We start from the raw sequence: 22,197 nt of genomic DNA on the forward strand, positions 1-22,197 counted from the left end.
TTTTACGAAGACAATAGCTTTGCAAAGACATACAAATGGAAAAAAGTTCTTCAACTACTATTTTTTTAGTGATAAAATTTAACTAAATTTTGTCAAATATATTGAACGTTGGGTCTCAAAAGGAAAACGTTTAATCACTCTACCTGACAATCTTATATTTTCATCGGAACTTCATTAGGTCAGCGATAATACCTTCTCGAATTATGCTGGCATGTGTCCTCACCTTACGAGTTAAAACTTTCCAATTTGAAATCTCCCCACGTTCATTTTTTACTTTCAAAGGTTATTATTTTTAACTTTTTTAAGATCAATCACACGAATGCAAAGTGTTTCAGCCCTTTTAACCTACAACAGCACAATAACAATTTAAGTCACGTGGCTGGAAAAAAATGAAAGAAAGAATTCAAAATTTTTACGTTTAATTTCTGGCAAAACAACTAAGACGCATTGATTGCAACATTTTTGCGATAAAATGAGAAGCGAAAGATTAAAATCTATTTTTGTTCTTGTTTGTGGGTGTCTTGTTTTTAGCCAGCTGTCAAATTCTCATCGACAGTTCAAATCAGAGAGTTCAAAAACAAATCACACGATTTTAAACTGTAGAACATTGTAATCTTTGTAAAAATATACCGCAACAAGCGTGCCCGGATAGCTCAGTCGGTAGAGCGTTAGGCTTTTAACCTAACGGTCCAGGGTTCGAGTCCCTGTTCGGGCGGATTACTTTTATTTATCGTATGTATTTTCCTTTTTTAAATGTGAGTTTATGGCATTCATTGGCATTCAAATAATCAATAGCTAGCAATCCGGAGTCAGTTCAGCGTTAGGCTTTTAACTAAACAGTTCAGATAGGTCGAGTCACTGTTCATGTTGTATTACTTTTTATTTATCATATAGGTAATTAATTGCTTAGAACTACAAATTAATTTTTCCCGAGAAAAGCACGAAACAAAAGTTAACTAAACTCCAGTTATCGATATTTTTTAAATGTTTGATTAGTAAAATGAGCTATTTTCTCGTAAAATATTATTTATTAAGTTAAAATAAATAATAATTCATTTAAAAAATTCAAAACTTTAAACATTTTATAAAAACGTATTCAAAATTTTGATAATTTTTTAAAATGTATGCTAGACAATTGAGCATAAATTATATCGTAATATTGAAAATAGTTTTATATAAACTATAATTAAAAGAGTAGAGTAGCAGACGAAAGCTATTAAAGTGAAACATAACTATTCTTTAATCATAAGTAAGAACTTAGATTTGTAGACAAATGAAATTGTGAGATGAGGACAAATTACTTATGAACGATAAGTGTGAAGCTAGAATATTACATAAATACCATCAGAATATATTATTAATTAACCATAAGTAAGAAACAAGAATTTATCATATTTGTTATAGCAGGAAGAAAGAGAATTATTTATTAATCATAATTAAGACAGTAAAATTGCACATTAATAGTATTAAAGTTAAAAGAAATAGTTTTTTTATTAACTATAAGTAAGAAATTAAGTTTGAGATAAGGAATTTTTATTTACTAACAATGCATTTTTTCATGATAACACTGGAGAACTATTTCTTTTTTATTTCCTTCAGCATGAGATTTTCTTAACATATCTTAGATACTTTCGTATCGCTGATTTCAAATCTATAATAATCGATTTCTCTCTCCAATCAACAGTTTTTTATTTAACTTTATTATTATTTCTTTTTAAAGAAATTTTAATTACATTTTTTGTCAAAATGTACAAGTTTAAAAAGTTACCTATAATAGGGGGTTGTGAATATATTGCGACAATCTTCTACATGGAGTTTGGGTACCTCATCAGGATTAAAACTCATGCCCTAAAATGTCCTCATACGCCGCTTGGGCACTTCCCCTACTATGATCTTTTTCTACGCGTGTTTCTGAGCGATTCATAACTGGTAAGCCCCTCTAACCAAGTGCGACGACAATTCCGGGCATGGGTTCATGTGCAATTTTAATCCTGATGATGTTCCCTAACTCCCCTAGAAGTTTGTCGCAACATTACGTGACTCCCTGTCATATATGACGCTCACACAGTTCGACCAGAAAAAAAAAAAAAAAAAAAAAGACTAAGGATATCATTTATAAGAACGTCTGTAACTAAATTAGCAAAAAAAACTGTTTGCAGATTTGAAATCCCCTCCCCGAATTAGGCAAGATTAGGCATTTGTATAAATGCGACAAAAATTTGCTCACCAGTGTAATTAATAGTTTTTGTTTAGTCACCAGTGTAAGTCACCAAAAATAGTCACCAGTGTAATTATAGTGTAATTAATAGTACAATTTTATAAAAACATATTTTTCTTTTATTTATACGTATAAAATATCAATTTCATACAAATGATGCTATAAAACCGAAATTTTCCTTTTGTGTTTCTAGTTGAACTAATTCACATTATTCGTCTTAATTAGCATTACTAGATAAAAACCACCTTCCATTTCATTCAATTCAAAGAGAATTCATGTTTTGAACGGGGGCTACCCTCTCTCCATAATCATGATTAACCACTCATCATGAGTTACACCCACGCATTGTGCTCATATTGAGTTATGAAATCAATAAATGCTCAATTAAGGGATCTAGTTCGCGTCTTTTCCCCTCAAACTCTTCATAACTTTTTCTCCTCATATGCTGCTCATGTCCCCCCTTTCCCGAAATCGGGGTAATCAGGGAACCCTGAAGCCATCAGGGACAGATGACAGACATTAGGGCATGCTTTTAATAAGGGGTGGAAAGGAGTCGTTTGTATTGAAACAGGAGGGCCTATGCAATAGTGAATAAAATACATAAAAAAGTATCTAATGATTATTTCATGCTTATTTTAGATCTGAAAAGAAAATAATGTTGATGATTTCAAGGAGGTATTTTTATATCTGGTTTTTATTATTATTAAACTAATTTAAAGAAGTTATAAAGCACTAGAACAATAAAGTTAACATTAAAAAAAGGCAAGAATATCTCGATCTGCTGATTTGTAATTTCAATATTTCTCATATCTGCATATTTTTCGATTCCCATAATTATGCGCTTATTTATTTCATTTATTTTTTTATTTTTTTTTATAAAGTAAGCAGCTTTTTTTTTCTTTTTCGAACATGCTATTAACCCTTTGACCTTGATAATTTTTCAAATTTGCTCTTATTTGCAGTTTACATCTAAGAGAAACAGTTCTTCATTATTAAATTGTTTTTAAATTTATATAATCAATTATTGATACATTTTTTAATGTGAATGAAATAATAATTTTTTTTTTACGAACTACTTATTTTAAATTTTATATTTAAGTACGTATAAAATAATTCCAATAATAATCATAAAGATTTTTTTAGTAATTATTAAAATGTTTTTTTCTTATATAATTGAAAAATACCATGATATATTGGTTGTAATTAGAGCATCAGAAAAAATATACAAAAGGGATACCGGTGTCCCATTTAATGCTAAAGGGTTATTAAATTTTCGATGAAGATCTTTTTCTTTTTGCGAAATTTTCGAGGAAAGAATTCTTCAACATCACCAAAACGGTTTCCATCGCTTTAAAGTCTAAAAAAATTAACTTTTAATGTATCTAAAAACTGACAAACGTATAATTTTAAGCGACTTACCTAAAGCCACAAATCGTATAATTTGTTCGATTTAAAATTTTCTGGAAAAAGTCATTTAACTTCTAAAAATGATCCCGTGATATATCTCAAAATCTAATAAAGTGATCTCTTTATTTTTGACTTTTTTTAAGGTATTGTGTTATCGAATGTTCCCATGTCATCAAAAGTGTTTTAAGTACAAATAAATAAATAAATAAATACCAAGAAAACGAAAATCAGAAATTTACCTAAAATACAAAATGGTAACATTGGTAACGGCCTCTTATGAAGGCGTTTTCAATGTTCATAATTTTTACTACTTTGAGATTAAACTATATCAGAATGGAAAGAATATGAAATAATAGAATATGCAATAATAGAATATGCAATAATAGAATATACAATAATAGAATATGCAATAATAGAATATATAATAATAGAATATACAATAATAGAATATGCAATAATAGAATATACAATGATAGAATATGCAATAATAGAATATGCAATAATAGAATATGCAATAATAGAATATGCAATTATAAAAAAAAATTAAAATTAAAATTCAGTTTTATAAGAAGATTGTTCCTTTTGTCGTAGATGGTCATGCAGGTTAGTCTAAACAATTTTTCGGAAAGATGTCATTTTACAGGATGGAGCTAGGCTTTATAATAACTAGGCAAACAAGATACAACTGTAAGGCTTTTCATTCTGCAAATTTAGAAACACTGTAAAACTATTATTTTCTTTAGGTAATGAAAACTGAAATCAAAGTTTTGAAAACTCTAAAAATAAAAACGTATAACGAAACAGAGCATTTGAAACTTCATCAGTTGAGAACCCGGATAGCTCAGTCGGTAGAGCGTTAGGCTTTTAACCTAACGGTCCAGGGTTCGAGTCTCTGTTCGGGCGGACCATTAATTTTATTCCTTTTTGTGCAGCTGGATTAGAGGAAATAAACAAAAAATTGTGAAACCTCGGTGCCTAAACGTGTACAAAAATCCGTTTTTTATGGAAAGCGTAGGGAAAAGGTTTTAAGGCTCGTAATTGTTGTATAATGTTATATAAATGATATATATGCAAACGTGTGCTTTATTTTACGCTTTTTTTTTCACATAGCCGAAAATATACCGTTATCTCCTCATTACTACGTAAAATATATTCTTAATAAATACAAAATGCTCATAACATATATCATGCTTATTTTTAAAAAAATATTCAAAGGAATTTAGCAATTCAGTAATGAAATAACTTAATAACTTTCAAAAATCACTCAATTAGGTTTATACACGTCTATAATTATGCGGTAAATATTATTGTAAAATAATATTTTAAGTATTTTTAACATATTATTAAATCAACTTTTAAAAAATAATAAAATTAATTTAGTAATTTACGAAATAGTTTTTAAAAATTAATTAATATATATTTTATTGATTTTTTTTTTACCCACCATCTTTGATAGATTTTTATAATCTGGCTTTTACCCTACCAGCACAGTTTTAAATTCACAAATCCAACAACATATTTATGTAGGATATTTACACCGTTTCAGGAAAATAGCTTCCATAACTCAAAAAAAAAGTAGCAAAACATTCGAACACTCCTATCTCTTTTTAAGCATTCCATGCCAAAAATGTCGTTACTAGTTGGAGGCTCAAAAGCCACGAATAGTAAAAAAACACGGGGAAAAAATGCACAGTAGCATTATTGAATCAGAGCAAACCCAAACTTTCAGCACCTCGAGCACCTATATGTTTGCATGGCTCTTGAATCGAGGGGTTATCTGGGTGCCATGCCACGGTATCATCCCCAACCCCCTATGCACATACAATCCATGTACACTTTTACTAAGCCACCCCAACTAAACTGAATATACATAGTACGATTCAGGGACATGAGTCAGATTATTATCACTTGACAGGATTAGTAGGTGATGGTGTCGGGCACCCATATATGTGTGATTCTAAACGGATCTTTATCCTATATGGGGAAAAGGTGAGAGGTTTTATAGCAGTTAATGTTATCGTTTTGGGATCACTTTTAAATGAAAAGGAAATTGATTGTTGCTTATTGACTATGTGTCAGGAAAAAGATTCGATACTCTTCGATTGCGAAGGGGGGAGAATGATATGGTTTGATAAATATTCCAGATTTTATCAGGAATCGGAAAGGGATGATATTGCCAACTAGGTTTTATAAGATAAAAATTATTTTATAATTATTTGTATTAGGAATTAATTGATGAAGTAAAGAAATTATATTTTTAACTATAAAAAGAAAATTCTTTTTCGAAGCCTTCTTTTTATTTTACTTATTTTGCTTATTATTCATATTTTCAAAAATAATGATTTTCTTTTTTTGGATAAATTGATAATGATTCATAAAATTACAACGCTACGGAATTGAACATTGATGGTAGTAAGCTCAGAACTGGGTCGGTTGTTCAGTGGAGGTTATAAAACTCTTCCCTCCCCTCCCAATGAAATGACCCAGGTTTGAGTCCCAGCTATGGTCGATGTACGTTTACTGCTCTGAACTATCACCGACCACAGTGATAATGAATAATATCCTCAATGGTAGACGGATCATGGGTTAGAATCCCTTTGTCATCAGGCTAACCACGGCAGGTTTTGTGATTTTCTTCGCCGTTTAACGCAAATGCTGGCTAGTTCATTCAACAATTACTCCACAAAGGCTAGTTTTTACCAATACTTGATTCAGTCGCTCTCTTGTCTTCCAGTTGGAGTTCATAGTTAAAGTGCTACGGAATTGAACATTGAACGTAAGCTCAGAATTGGGATGGCTGTTCAACAACGGTTATGAAATAATATGATTGTGCTAGCAATAAATCAATAAAACCAAAAATACATGCAATATTTTACAAAGAAAAATTTTTTGGAAGCTTTTTTTTAGTCAGACAGAGTGTTTAGTCTGGTTTGTAAAAATAAAATTATTTTTGGTAAAAAATTTTCGAAAAAGAATTTTTTTTTTTTTATGTTCAGGATTTTTATATTCTCTGTTTCTTTCTTATCTAAAACAAATATTAAAAATTATTATTCATTTATAATATTATAATATTCACTTTAGAAAATTTTGAATAATACATTTTTGTAGTAATATTTTTTTTAGTGAGAAAAACTCGTGACCACTGAAATTACTTGAAAAAAAAATTTTCCAACTCTTTCTTTTCCCAAATTTAACTTTTTTTTTTAATTTGACGTTTTTGAAACCTGTAATTTTTTACAAATTTTTTGCTGCATAATTTTTTTGTTTTTGTTTTCTTGCATTTAAGAAAAAATTGGGAATCGGGAGATTTTATTATCTTATGTATAAGCATTGATTATAATCTCCTCCTCCGTAAAACAAGAAAAGAAAAAAAAACTTTTTTCTTTTCTTAAGTTGTTTTGAACAGTAACAAAATATCGATGATAACTTACTGATAAAACATGAAATTCTGAAATTTGTGTAGATCAATGCGTAGGATGTGTATGCTTCAGATTAATGTACAAAGTTTTAACGTAGGAATGATCAGTTATGAACAACAAACATTTATTCCCACTGCCGTACTAATACTAGTTTAAAAGTTTAAGTTACAAAAATACTTGAACATATTGATCAGCACTGTAACTTTTGATCATAAATTTAAAACTATCAGGACGCAAGAACATGTTTTTAGCCTTTTTGTGCAGCTTTTCTAAAGAACTTAATGTATAATTATTTTCTGGTCTTGTAAAATACAATTTCAATTAAAAATTTAAAATATTACATAGGATGATGTTCCGTAAAAAGTGTAAGCTATAAACTAAATAACACTTTTATAAACCCGATTTTATGTGTACTGATTTAATACTACTTTTGCGTGAAACACAAAAAAGTGTTGTTTCCAGTTCCAGTTCTTTAAGTCTATTATTTTTATTAACTTTATTAACTACAGATATTTTTGTGAAATATAATTTTCTTTCTTGGATTATTCATAAAAATGTGTTTTCAATCAAATCAAAAAATATTAATTCAAAATAAATATTATATATTTTATAACTATTTAAAAAAACTTGTTAGTTTAGTAAAATCTCTAAATTTATAAACGAGTGTTTTCGTTCTATTTTTATTCATTTTTTTCTAAAACTAAATTTTTGTAAATTACATATTTAAAAAAAAAAAAATTAAATTTTGGCTATATTTCTTCTACAAAATTTCTCAACCAACTGAAGCTTTAGTCAATTTTAACTTACCATACCTTGATTGCTTAAAATGAACTAAAAATAATATTCGCCCGAACAGGGACTCGAACCCTGGACCGTTAGGTTAAAAGCCTAACGCTCTACCGACTGAGCTATCCGGGCTCGAACTAAATTAAGTTAATTGCTTATAAATAATAGATATAACTGATGTTAGACTTGATAAGATAACTTTAATTTTTATCTACTCCATTTAGCTTTTTATTTTTTGTGTTTTCTATTTTATTATATTTCATTTTTTTTAATATAGATTTTAACGTGTTTCTTTAAAAAGGGACGATCCACAGTGATTAATATTTTCAGAACTTAATATTTAGTTTTGTTACCTTTAAAAAGGGAAATTCTGCAATGACTAACTTTTAAATGCTGTTTTCTACTCTTTTTCTTTCTCTTCTTTAAAATCTGAAGCCTTTAAAAATTTATAATTATTTTCAGAATTTTATATTTAGTTTTGTTAAATTATTTGAAAATTTAACAATTTGATGTGCGGGTTGTCAGAAAATTACCTAGTCTCTGATCTCTTAGCAGTTTAATTAGCCCCCGCACGGAGAAGCTTTCCCATTAACCTGAATGACGAATTGGGGTATAAAATTGTTTCCAATCTGCTCTATTAAAATAATTCACTTGGCATTTATTAAATTTTTTGTCTACTTTAAGATAATAAAATTTTGGAATAAATAAAAAAATGTAATCAATAACCTTAGAGTTGAGAAACAACGAAATTTTGCGTGAAATCACTCTATTTTTAGGAAACAAATCGATAAAATTTCAGTCTACACAAGGCTGCAGTGCTGATTAAGAAACATAAATTAAGACATAATTTTTTGCTTACTGTAATTGTAAACATATATAAATGGAAAATAGGAGCGGCAAACTTCAGGGACCCTATTTCAATGTTTTTTATTCATATTTTCTAGGAAATTTTTTTTAGAATTGAACTTCATAAATATCTGTTAATATTCATATAGTTGAAAATTTAACTACTCATTGTAAATAATTTTTACCTTATTTTTTATTTCAACTTAGACTTCTCTTATTCTTAAACTTTTCTGCTTTCATCATTCATTGTTGTTGTGAAGCTTTCACATAACGCTTGAAATAGGTATGTCATTTTTTCCATTTACGTTATGTGTTTGTTATTAAAGTTTTTATTGACTAGTAAAAACACGTGTTATTATTATTTTTCTGTAAACAATTTCGTAGTGTAGATTTCTCATTTATATTACAAACTATTATGATCTTTATTTTAAAGTATCAAAAGCATACCTATCTAAATTCTGAATAAATAGAATATGATAAAAGATGAAATCAATTCATCAGTTTGTTAAAAAAGAAATTTTTTTTTAGAGAAAACTAAACTAAATACTAAAATTTAAAAATCAGTTACAAATTTGAAAGAAAAAAAAAATAGGATATTGAAGGAGTCAAATTTTCTTATGACAGATCTGGAATGCTGAACTTTCATATAAAATGCTGTTAAAAACTAAATTTTGAGGACAGTGATCGAATTTCATTGATTGTCCCCAAAAACTTTCAAGATCTTTAAAGGCAGAAAATGTCCTCAAATATTAACATGTGACTTCAAATATACTCGGATTTCTCCAAAAACTTATTTTTTTTTTTTACATGCAGTGAAATATCAAAAAGATCGAAAATGCGCACTTTTTGCATTGTTGTTAAATTTTGTCTTGCAGCGAATGCAAACGGAAAGGAAAAAAAATCTTGCTTAAACTAATAAATGAGAGCGCGATACTCTTTTTTATATGATTTCAGTAAAAAATAGACAAATTCTAATTTAACAGAATGTTATATGATATTTCAAAACTATTTAGTAATGAAATGGTTCATACCACATGGTTGATGAACATTGTTCTGCATCTCACATAAATTATCAATTTAGATTAAAAAAAAAAGAAGTATATATTTGTTGCTTATATAAATTAATATTTTCCATAATTGTAGGTGTCCTCATGTCGTAAAATTTTTAAAGGACGCTCCCCTGTTTTGTCCTCGAAGTATAACTTATGAATATAGTCACATTTTTATAATGAAGGTATGATTGTAGCTTTTCTTATTAATTATTTCTTCTCAAATCACCAAGTAAGCTACTTTTTGAAATTCAAAAAAAAAAAAAAAATTAATAACATTTAATACTCAAATTTTGTAAAGTTATATGTCATTTCAAATATTTTAGTTATTTGTACGTTCTAAAGCCCAGATAATTCTTTACGGTAAGTGGAACGTATAGTATAAAATTATTGCTGTGTATTAAGTGCAAGGCATTTAAAATGAAGCTTTCCTATTTCATTTTTATTTATTTATTTATTTTTTTGACTAAAGAGCTTTGGAAAGGGGCAGCTAATCAGATGTAAACAGATATTTTCAAATCAGATATCAAATATGAACTTGTTAAGAAAATCGAAATACCTACCTCGCCAAATGGAGCAATATGGAAATTTTTTAGTTGAGTTCCGTTAAAGAATTATATTTGGGATGGTAACCTCCCTTGCAAAAGAATTATAGTTGGAATGGTAACCCTACAAATCAATTTCTTATTTCAAATAACACGGTCGCACAGGTGCGTAAATGCATTACGAACATCCGTTTTGTCGGGGGTGGGTTATGGAATGCCACCCTTCTTAAAAAAATCCCCCACTTTTTTTTCTTCTTCTTGCATGGAAAAAATGTTTGCTTTGCACCAACATGAAGATCAAGGATTTTTTTGCTCAAATTTAAGAGAATACAATGGACTGAACACAGCATACAAAGGTGCGGCCCTTTAAATTTAAGAATCATCCTTTGTAGGGGACGTCCCACCAGACAAGAATAACAGCACAACAATTTCACAGCTGTTAAAGCTATCGAAAAACAGTGTAGTAAAGGAATAATAATAAAAGCATATTTTCACGGGTTCTTTGTTAGTGATACGTAAGCACTAAATTTATCTCTTTTATTGAATTTTTTTTAGGGGAGTTGGGATTAGGAATGAAATGTATGTTCCGTTGTTGAATCAGAACATGTTTAAGGAGTGCAGGGGGCGATGCAGAATTTTTAGCCTGGTGATCGAAAAATTATTCAGATTGTATTGAGTATTGGGGTGTAAAGGGTTTTAAAAGCAAAATTTTCGATTTATCTTTTAATGTAAAATAAGGCAGGTTATGGTCTGGTTTATTCTGTAAGAAACAGCCATTCAAAAAACTTTCGAAGTTACTGCAAAAATAATGAAACTCTATCACCGAAAACAGAAAATACATACTCATTTTCTAAACTGCAGACTCAAGTACTTTGTTTAAAGTTATTTATACAATGCAATTTTTTTCAGAACACATTTATACAATAAGTTTTTTTCAATAAAATTTTTTTTTCTAGCAAAAATTACTAGATTTCTATTAAATGTATTGTGTTAAGACTTGGTAACTGGTCTTAGGCCAAAGTGGATTCAATTGATTTGGATGATGCTAAAAAAATTATTTAAACCTAATTTCCGCAAAAACGAAAATATTTATGAAAACTGAGAACAAACAAGCGTTATACCCCTTGACGCAGTAGGGAAAACCTGTGTTCTTTTTTTTAAATATAGTTTTTTTTCTGACACTATTAAAAGACAAAATTGTATTTTAGTATTTTCCTATTAGTAAATCCATCTAATAGTTAGTTAAGGAATCTGTTAGATTATCGCAATTTTTTTTTGCATTAAAATATAAAATCGAAAAAAAAAAAGTAATTTGAATTTTTTTTTCTATTTAGATTCAAAAAATTATCAATAATAGATTTCGTAAAATTAAAGAAATTTCTATGACGAATAACTGTTTCTTTTTTATCTAAATAACTGCAAATAAGTGCAAATCTGAAAAATTATAGTTTGTAAGTGTTTGGAAGACTTAACCTTTAACACAAAAGAAAGACACCGGTGTTTCATGCTGTATTTCATAACTATAATCTATTAACGTTAAGTTCAATGTTTTTCATTTATTATGACCGAAATTAAAGCAAAATAAAGAGAAAAAGTTTGAAAAATGTGTTGAATAAAATTTCGGCGTCAAAGAGTTAATATTCCAAAAAATGTTGATTGCAAAATTGGTAATAATTTTTTCTGGGTGAAGAACCAAAACTAGCACACACACGCCTTACATTTCAAATTGTGATTGGATGATGACATTGTCTTTTATATGTTTTGAAAAATAGTTCTGAATAAAGTAAATATCTATCATCAGTTTATTCCTAAAAATTTAAAGCGCATTTAAAGCTGAGTTCGTTCAAAAACTTCTTGACAGGTTTTTTTATATATTTTTTTTACGAATATTATCAAGCGCTCAAAACGTTATAATGCTTTTTCTTTACTTTAGCTCTAAAGAAAATTAAAATATAAAATTTTTCAATATTGGATCAGTTTCCCAACTCATAACGCACTCCAAACTAAAAATAACCGATAGTAAACTAAAAAGTTTAAATTGGTTTTTATTTTAAGAGGCGATATTTTCCTTCTTTCTCCCTTTATTAAAAATAAAATATTTTGTGTAGGATTCAAATGTTTTGAAAATAAACTCTACGTTTTAATACAAAATATTTTCCAGTGCTACGCTGAAAGTAACTTTAGCTATTTTTTCATCAAAATAAAAATTTAAATGAAATATGCATTTAGAAATTTAGAATTTGCAAATTCAGCACATTCAGAAACAATCTGGTGGAAGACATTCACTATACTCAACACGATCTTTCGAAATTTGTAAAATCTAATGCCGTCACCAAATCAGAATTTTAGATGTCGATGGAGCGGAATTTCAAATCCTACATTCATTTTTTGTGATAAAATCATATTAACACAATTCCAAAATCAGTGTTTTTGAAAGGAAGTTCAGTATTATACATTTGAGTGTTTTTATACTTTTAATAAATATCTTTGTTTTTGCATAATATATGATACAAAATATCTTTAGAATACTCCAAATTGAATACAAAGGGGAACAATTTTCTGTTGCATGAGATTAATTAACAGGTCTTTGATACATTCGTATCGCACCACATTCAGTAGGAATGTTCCCTAAGTTTGTAAAAATCGAAATTTTTTTTTTTTTATTATTCTTTAAGATTTTAACATTTTTATTCTAATTAAATTTTGAGGAAGAAATATTTGGTAATTTGAGATACTGATACATGTAAAAATTATAAATTGAATCAAAATTGTAAATTGAATCAAAATTGTGAAATGAATCAAAATTGTGAATTGAATCAAAATTGTGAATTGAATCAAAATTGTGAATTGAATCAATCGTTTGAAGCGGATGCTTTAATAGCTCCGCTAAATACATTTGTATTTCAATTGAATAATGTCTGGTGATTTTAATCTTCACATTATCAGCCATAGTGGCTAAGGGGATATAGCGTTCGCCTCACAATGAGGAAAACCTGATTCGATTCCCAGCGATTGCAGGCCGATACGAATTCCGCACCCGGCTCACACCGACCACAGCGCTGACGTAAAACATCCTCAGTGGTAGTAGCTCAGTGATCATGAGTTAGAGTCCCCTTGCTGTCAGGCTTAACGTGGAAGGTGTTCCTCTCCAAGTAATGAAAAGCGGGCTAGTTCCATCAAAAAGTCCAGGAGTTCCATTGTCTTATGGATTGGGTTCAAAATAACAAGGTTACAGAATTGAACATTAGTAGTGGTAAAACCAAAATCGGGCATCTTTTCAACGACGGTTATAAAATGAAATAAAATCGTCACACAATTGGATGTGCTAATTATTCTACAAACAATGAACTTTGTGTAAAAATATTTCTAATAACTGAAAGGTTCTATCACAGGCCGGCCGAAGACTCCCCGTGTGGTAAATGGTGACTGATGCACGCTAAATTTGTCGAATCGCAACGTCTTCCATGTTCTCATAACAAATCAATACCTCTGGGAGTACTGATCCAGGAGTTTCCTTGCCTTCTGGATTGGTTTAAAATTACAAAGCTACGGAGTTGAACCTTAGTAGTCGTAAACCCAAAATTATTTCGGCTGTTCGATGACGGATATAAAAAATAATAACTAAAAGGAAACAATGCGATACCCTCTCGTTAAATCCTGGCTACAAGGGAGCATAATTTAGGTTTTCTTTTAATAATTTTTAGTATTAATTTTTGAATCACAATCAATCAATGTTATTGCAGATTATAAGAATCACGATATTAGAAAATAATTGAATGAACGTTAAAGGGAAAAATAGAATGGTCTCAAGCAGCCCATTCATTCTGTTTACGTTTAAGACGCGAAATGTAGTGGGATTATTTTGAGTACCGTATATTCCGGCGGCGGATAATAGAAGTTTTGCCGCATCATATATCACAATGCATCTTTTAAAAGCTGATTTCAGGTGTAACATGCAATGAAGTATTTTTGTATGCGTGTGGCCGAAAGATAATCATTCGTTTCTGTGACGCTATATCAATCTTAATAAAATATTTATTACTCTAAATTTTATTGCACTCTTTCATGTTTTGACACGCTTTTGTAGGTAGACTCAATACAATTTTTCATGTTATAGGCTTTGGGTGGTCTTTCTATCTAAAGTATTGGACATGCAAGACAGATGAATAAAAGAAAGCATACATGCAGTGGTCAGCAGATTAGTCTACTTCAAGAAAGTGATAAAGAAAAGGGTGAAGAAGAAAAGAGGTGGACAACGAGATTGTCATTAAGTAAGAAAGCGGTATGAGACTCAATAGAGTGGACAATGTGCACTGGACCTGCTATTCATATTCAGAGTGGAATTTTTATGACGCATTTCCTTTGCTTACTAAGTCAAATGCGTAGTCCTGTGGTGCAGTAAAAGCAAGTCAGATGAAACGAAGTTTTATGAGTAAGCAATATTTTTTTTGCGCTAATTAATATACTGCAAAAGGGTTTTTTAAAAAAGTTATTACACAATTTTTTAAGTCATTAAAATGCTTCCATTCCTGCATAGTCAACTATTTTTATTTGCCCATAAAAATAAAGCATTTATGAGGAGGTACAAGATTACCCATTCCCGGTAATCTAGTACGAAAGAAAAAAGAAATTAAATTTGGTGATTTTTCTTTATTTTTGCCATAGGAGTTAGTATACTCAAAAAAGGTGCAAAAAATTAGAAGAAATTGTTGATTTTTTCATTTGGTTATTTTCTTTCATAACTAACTTTTCTTTCCTTTTCTGCTTTCCTTCGTTTCGCGAGAGGAGTTAGCTTTTCTATTTCAAAAAAGATGCAAATATAAAATTTAAAAAAAAAAAAAAAATTTTATTTTTTATTTGGTTATTTATTTATTTTCATTTCTCTTTTTCATCATTTCGTCTAAATAGCTGAAGATAATTTTCTTTCCTTTTCTGCGTTATTTCATTTCTGCTGTAGAAATAGCATTAATATTTCGAAAAAGTTGCACAAGTAAGAAGAATTTTTTTTTAATTTGGTATTTTTTTTCTCATATCTCATTTTTTTTCTTCCTTTTTTGAAAGGTAATTAAGTAGAATTCAATCGTCTGTTATTAGGTTTTTTTGAGAAATATCTTTATTTTTGTGCAATTTACATTAAAATAATTTTTTAAAATTTTTTAGTATAATTCAAATTGATTTTCACCAGTTTAAGCTGTAATAAAATTAAATTTTAACATATATATCTAAAGAGTAGCAAATATATAATTTTAAAACGACATACTCAAAACTACAAATCGCATAATTTTATCATTTTAAAATTGTGAGAAAAAAACATAAAAGCTCTGAAAACAAACTAAGCGTTATATCTCCCAACTTACTAAAGTGACTCTTTTATTTTCCATCTTTCTTTAAAAGGTATTGTGCTGTCTAATAACACTAGATTATCAATTAGAAAAGAAATGTACTTAATGAAAAATGTACTCGTGTGTCACGTACAAAAAGGAAAAGAAATAATAAAAAAAACTCAAGGAAGCGAAAGTCAGAAGTTTAACTTAAAAGCTTAATTTTTTTCTATTATAAAAAGTAATTGTGCTGTCTAATAAAACTATATCATCAAAAATGTGCAAAATGCCAGAAAATACCAGGAAAACGAAAATCGAAAATTTAACCTTAAATCCAAGATGACAATCCCTTCAATCGCAAAGAGTACTTCCCTAGAATTATTTTTTGAAAAGCGTCATGGAATTGTTAGTCGATCATTATCGTGGAATTATTTGTTAATCACTTTTATAGAATTTTTTGTTGATAACCGTCATGGAATAATTAATTGATCACCGTAACCCAAAATTATTTGTTAATCCTTATAACAACGATTCATTTATTTTTTATGTAAATTAAATCAGGCACAAACTTCTTGAATCTCTGACTTCCAAGTCTTGATCTGAGGGATTTATAATTGCTTTTGTTCTATTATCGTATAATACACTCGCAATCCGGGAGATGAATGAATTTGAGAACACGAAACTGCCTCTTAAATGTAGTGTCTTTCAGTGATGGTAATTCTCATATCACAAAGCATAAGAGCCTAATTCATCAAAACGATTGAATGAAATTGTGTAATTGCAATGACATTATCCCGTATTCACGCGCTTCAATTACACAATGTTTGCTGGGCCGAAGACAAAAAGCTCAACAACTAGTTTAAGTAATTGTTTAAAAATTCGACCTTGACCAAACTAAAAAAGAGAGAGGAGGCTTCAAGAAAATGATTCTGCAGAAATCATAAACCATTTTCAACTTTGGCGAACAATGCCTGTTTAAGAAGCGCGATGAAAAGGATCACAAAAAAAGATCCGGCCGGGTCTTGATTGAAAATTAACACAGCATGAAGCCCTTCCTCGGACAGTGAGCTTTTAGATGAGCATGCACAATTCTTATGATGACAGATCGAATGAAAAAACCATGGAGCGTGAAATATTACTTTTTTAGTGGTTTTTTTCCTTCTCTCTTTAAGCTTTAATGCTCAGTGAAAATATGCTGCTGATGTTATAATATTCAATAATTTTTTTTTTCCTTCTTTAAAAAAGAGATGTTAGAAAATAATGGATTTAATTATATTCTCAGTCACCGTGCTTTTAAATCTGACTGCTATTATATTAGATGCAATTTTCATTTGAGAGAGTGTTTAACGCTGAAGGAAATGAAGCACAGAAAATGCGTAAAGTAAAACACATTTTTTTTCCTACCTGATATTTTTCATAAGTAAAAATTTGCAATAGTACAAATGAAATTTGACCAGCAATTATTTATTCAATTAATATTAATGGACGCATCAATAATGATTCTTGAAATCATGGTTGCAGCTCTGTTCTACAAGGTCATAACGCAAATTACAAACATAATTTTAACTAAGAATGATCTAATGTTTAGCTTAGATTATTAATTTCAAGGAAACGGCTCTTTGGTGAGAATTTTTCAAATAAAATGAGTGCATTAAATACAAAAGAGCTTTAAAATAAAATTCGTGTTTCAGAAAACGCCAAATAAAATTTAGCAAAAACTTAAGAATCTATCCTGTTTTGAAAACACGCAAAAATTTAGCAAAATATGCCATTAACTTCAAAGTAACAGCACTGTAATAATTTTTTTCTTAAAATTAAACAAAAAGATTAAAGTGTTAAGTTGCTTTGAAATAAATCAACGATCCAATGAATATATCAGATAAATGAAATAAAAATAGTGATTTGCTAGTCATCTTATATTTATTATATTAAAAAAATAATTATATATTATTAGTTATTATATTAAAAAACTAATTACATATAATTAGTTATTACCCAAGTCAAAATTTTTGATGGTTTCCATTGATGGACCGACATAATCTTGATGGTAACCATGAATAATTCCATCTCCTTAATGTAGGAATTCAGACGCATTTATGATTGTCCAACAAAAGAATAGCAACTTGCTTTGATGGTTTGTTCATGTTGAAGCATCGGAAATTCCCATTAAACCATAATATAAATGTATAGGTGGAACCATCATGGATAGTTGGTTCATGAGAGTCAAACTTCTTTTGATGGATAACCATCATATTAAAGTAGCATTTTCTATCATGGAATGATGGTTGTTTCTTTGCATATAAAAAACTATGAACACATAGTGGAAATGTTGGGTGATGGTGACCGTAAAGCGATACTGGACCATCATGAGTCACACTAAAACCATCATCATTTTTTGATGGAACCATCAAGAATTTTTAGACTTGAGTATATTAAAAAACTAACAAAGTGAAGAACTGTCCTTTGATAATAGGAAACAATTATCTTTGAAAAAGGAATTTTTAAAAGATAACTACATGAATTATCTTTTAAAAATAGTTCCGAATAACTATCTCCACGGAGTTCAAAAAAAATATACGTAATCATTTTGAAACATAATTTTAGCTAGAACTTGACTTCATTAATTTATCTAAATTGAATTTTTAATTTTCAAATTTAAATACATCGATTCAATTTTTTTGGTCCTGTTCTTGCTTAACTTCAGTTTAAATTTTTTAGAAATACTTTTCTTGAACTGAAAATAAATAAAAAATAAGTTTTCTATTAACTTACTGAAAGTTAATACTGAATGCAGTTTACGAAAAATTCAGTACGCAATGCATACTGGGTATTGTAATTAAAATAAATAAATGACAAATATCGGATTTGAGAGGAAATAATCATGCAGCTGTATCCAGTACTGGATAGAAGATTTTAAAATTTAAATTTACCAAAAATTAGAAATTTGATCCGAAGTTTACTATCCTGTAGTCAAACCTTTTGTTGATTATGTTTCGCTAAAGAAGTTTCTATTGAATTTTGACAAATATTTTTAGAATTTTAAGAAAGTTTTTCTGTATCATTAGAAAAGCGTAGACATGGCAGTATGTATACATAAATGTATGGTATAAATACATATAAATATTCAATGTTAATAATTTGACAACCATATTAGCTGCAAAATAACAAAATAAAAAGGAAAATAAATTTTTAAAAATGTATATAATGAATAAAATTGTATTAAAAAAATATGACATACATTAGGCATGTTTGTAAATTTATTTAAGTATTTAGTACTTTTTTATCATCACCATTGGGATGACAGTCCAGGGTAGGCCTTGGCTTTCTCTAGAAAATTTCTCTGAGCAGTTCTTCTTGTTACCAGAACTTTTCAGTAAAGTATCCTTATTATTTCAAAATCCGCATCATAGAGTCTAGTGATCGAAGTTTCATGTGTTCTTTAGCTAATCATAATTTTTAAATAAATCAGTATTTAATTATTAAAGTTTTAAATGTATTTAAAAAAATATGAAAGAAAAAAGAGAAAAAAAAGAAGATGATCTAAACGTTTATAACAGCCTTAAATTAAACCAAGTCTTATAATATTAAACAATTATTGAGAATAACAATTATTATGCATAACATAACAATTATTATTAATTAATTTATTAACAATTTAAAATGAATCTGAATTTTAAAATTACTTATTATAATTTTAAATACTGACTGATGCGCAAATAAAAAAATTATAAAAGAACAAAAAAGAAGATACTAAACCTGTATAACAACCTTTAAATTAAAGCATTTTAGCAATATATAACAATTATTGAGCACATAACTTCACAAGCTTAAATTACAAAACAATTGTAAGTTACTGGCGCACACAGAAATAAAGAAACAAATAAAAAACGATCTGCTTGAATCTGTTTTAAAAAAAGAAAGGGGGAAAAAAAGAGATAAAAAGAGAGATAGAAAAAGAAAGAAAATAAAACTAGAAGGTGGAAAATACTTGACAAAATTCCCCACCTCAGTTGACAATCTTATACTATGACCCGTGTCAAATGAATCTGTATAAATCCCAGACACTTTCACTGATTTACGGCCTTCATATATTTTTTCTAACCACTCTGTCGGATTTTTAGTGGTTTAACTAAATGCAGTCTTTGTCTTTTGGCCAACGGAGATCTCACATTGTAACAGAAAATGAAAAAGGGAAGAAAAAAATTGTTACTACCGTTTTCTGTTACATAAATCATGCTTTTTTTTGTTTCTATTGTCAAGATCGCTTTTATATATCGAGGAATGCTTTTTGTAACTTTATCGTTCGCATTGTCATTTTTTATTGAGTTGGATGCATTAGAGAACGTCTTTAAGATTTAAAGTTTATATCTTTTGTAACTCGTTGAGTTAATTTTTTTATTAGTTTGATTTTTTTTTAATTCATTTAGTGCAATATCTCTAAATTAAGTTAGCCATTTTTTTCTTCCTCCTCTTCACTTTTTTATGGGGACATATTTTTTTTTTTTTTTTTTTTTTTTTTTTTTTTTTTTTTTTTTTTTTTTTTTNTTTTTTTTTTTGTTTTTTTTTTTTGAAACTATCAAAAATTTCCGCTCCAGATTTCAGCATTTCAAACTTTCTCACAGTTTGACGCAAAACAATAAAACGTATTTGATAAAATGCGATATATATTACTTACGCGTTTAGTATAAAAGTTTTTCCTAAGTATTGATATAAAGACGTTTTTAGAAATATTTTGAAACAATTTATGAATCCAAATTAAATGTTGTTTTTTTTGAAGTTATAAATATTTAACTTTCTGACAACAAATTATTATTTATTTTAAAATTAAAACTGTTGAATTTAGGTCCACAGAATTTAGATTAGCGAATTTAGGTTCGTAGAAGTCAGGCTTCAAGTAAGTAATTATAAAAATTTAAATAGCAATCACATTCATAATGGTAATGGGTAAAGTGAAAAACTAAGACATTGATTTATAATGATAATTAAGTATAATTAACGTCATAAGTTCTTATTTTACGTTTACAGCGATAAATTAAGCATTTGATATAAATAATTGCTTATTCGCCTACTGCCTATTCGCTCCCTTTTTTTAAATATTGTTTTCTTTTTATCATTCATAAATTTCATTTGAAAATTAAAAAGAATAATAAGTAATTATAAAAATTTAAATAGCAATCACATTGATAATGGTAATGGGTAAAAGTGAAAAACTAAGACGTTGACTTATAATGATAAATAAGTATAATTAAAGTCATAAATTCTTATTTTCCGTTTCCAGCGAGAAATTAAACAATTGATATAAATAATTGCTCATTCGCCTATAGTCTATTCGCTACCTTTTTTTAATATTTTTTTTCCTTTTTATCATTTAGGAATTTTATTTGAAAAATAAAAAGAATAAGGAAATGAAATTTACGCAAAATTATTTCCACTGTTGAAAGTGTATTATTTTACATGTTTTTCTGTCTTCTAAAAATTTGTTGTATAGTTGCCCCGATTTTGGGTGTGGAGGTAAACTAAAAGCTTTTAAGGTGCATTTAATCAGATTTTTTATTAAAATTTTCATTTTTATAGTTTTATTTATTTATTTATTCATTTTTGTCTGTCTTTTCATTGACAGGTTATACTTTCATGCGCATTAGAATCAATTTAATGGCTGCATTTCAAAAAGCATTTCGTTCAAAAAACAAGCACATTTGTGGTAATATATTCTTCCTAATTCTTTGGAACAATTGTTATTTTGCAAATTTTATACAATTTTTTGCATGATAACTACACTTCTGTGCTTAAAAATGTAATAAGTTTACCTGAACTCTAAAAATTGTGGTAGCTACGCGCTAAAATTATTTTGCAGTGTAGATCATGCTGCCAATGCAGTTGATAATGTTATGTAATTCCAGTTCAATAAAAAAAAATTATCTTAAGGAAAAATGAAAAGTTTTTTACGTTTCTTAAAGTTTTTTGTCAGAGACTTTTAAAGTAAAGGAACAATTTTTTTAATGAATATAACAAGTTAAGCTAAAACATTTTCATAAATAATTTCCTCTAAATACTATGCCATAGCATAAAGAGAGGGAGAGAGAGACAGAAAGAACTGAAAATATACTGTTCATATAATTAGCAATTACTAAACACGGAATTAACTGATTAATCTTTCTATAATTGAAAAAGAAATAAAAGTAACATAATAAAAATTAATAGAATAAAAATTAATGAAATAAATTAAAAATAAACATTTCTTTAGATGAAAACGTTTCTTTTAATCAAAATTCAAGCATTATCAAAACATAATGAATTGTATTAATATTGTTAGGATACAATCATGCATGTATCGTAACTTTCTAAGAATGACAAAAAAATAGTTAAAATCCTTTTATTATTCAAAATTAAAACATTTAATAGTAAAAATTGATAATTCTGTCTTCCCATTCATTTGCTTCTTTTCTGTATATTAAATACATATTTTTTTAATTAAAAACAATAGCTCGAATCATGTAGGTTTAAGCTGATAAAATTACCCTGTTGTTAAAGAGTTTTCTGATGATCCAAAAATTTATTTTCATTCTATTTTTGCATTAAGTAAAAAATAAATCCAGTAAATTATTC

General features: G+C 28.2%; 1 long non-coding RNA gene and 3 other non-coding genes across 5 annotated transcripts in view; 3 read left to right on the forward strand and 1 right to left on the reverse strand.

Moving 5' to 3' along the window:
* LOC122270466 (uncharacterized) overlaps nucleotides 1-22,197 on the forward strand; it is a 79,639-nt gene that overhangs the window by 12,191 nt on the left and 45,251 nt on the right. Inside the window, exons 2-3 of one of the 2 annotated variants that reach the window (XR_011636192.1) lie at nucleotides 14,388-14,702; nucleotides 21,212-21,292. This is a non-coding gene — a long non-coding RNA (uncharacterized lncRNA). The remainder of the gene's footprint in view (nucleotides 1-14,387; nucleotides 14,703-21,211; nucleotides 21,293-22,197) is intronic. The other variant, XR_006225813.2, reaches the window with a different exon arrangement.
* On the forward strand, nucleotides 643-715 carry TRNAK-UUU (transfer RNA lysine (anticodon UUU)). Its single transcript has one exon. It is a non-coding gene; the product is annotated as a tRNA-Lys (tRNA).
* On the forward strand, nucleotides 4,456-4,528 carry TRNAK-UUU (transfer RNA lysine (anticodon UUU)). The gene has a single exon. It is a non-coding gene; the product is annotated as a tRNA-Lys (tRNA).
* TRNAK-UUU (transfer RNA lysine (anticodon UUU)) lies at nucleotides 7,890-7,962 on the reverse strand. The gene has a single exon. It is a non-coding gene; the product is annotated as a tRNA-Lys (tRNA).

Source organism: Parasteatoda tepidariorum, chromosome 2, assembly GCF_043381705.1.
Source record: "Parasteatoda tepidariorum isolate YZ-2023 chromosome 2, CAS_Ptep_4.0, whole genome shotgun sequence".
Taxonomy (NCBI): Eukaryota; Metazoa; Arthropoda; class Arachnida; order Araneae; family Theridiidae; genus Parasteatoda; species Parasteatoda tepidariorum.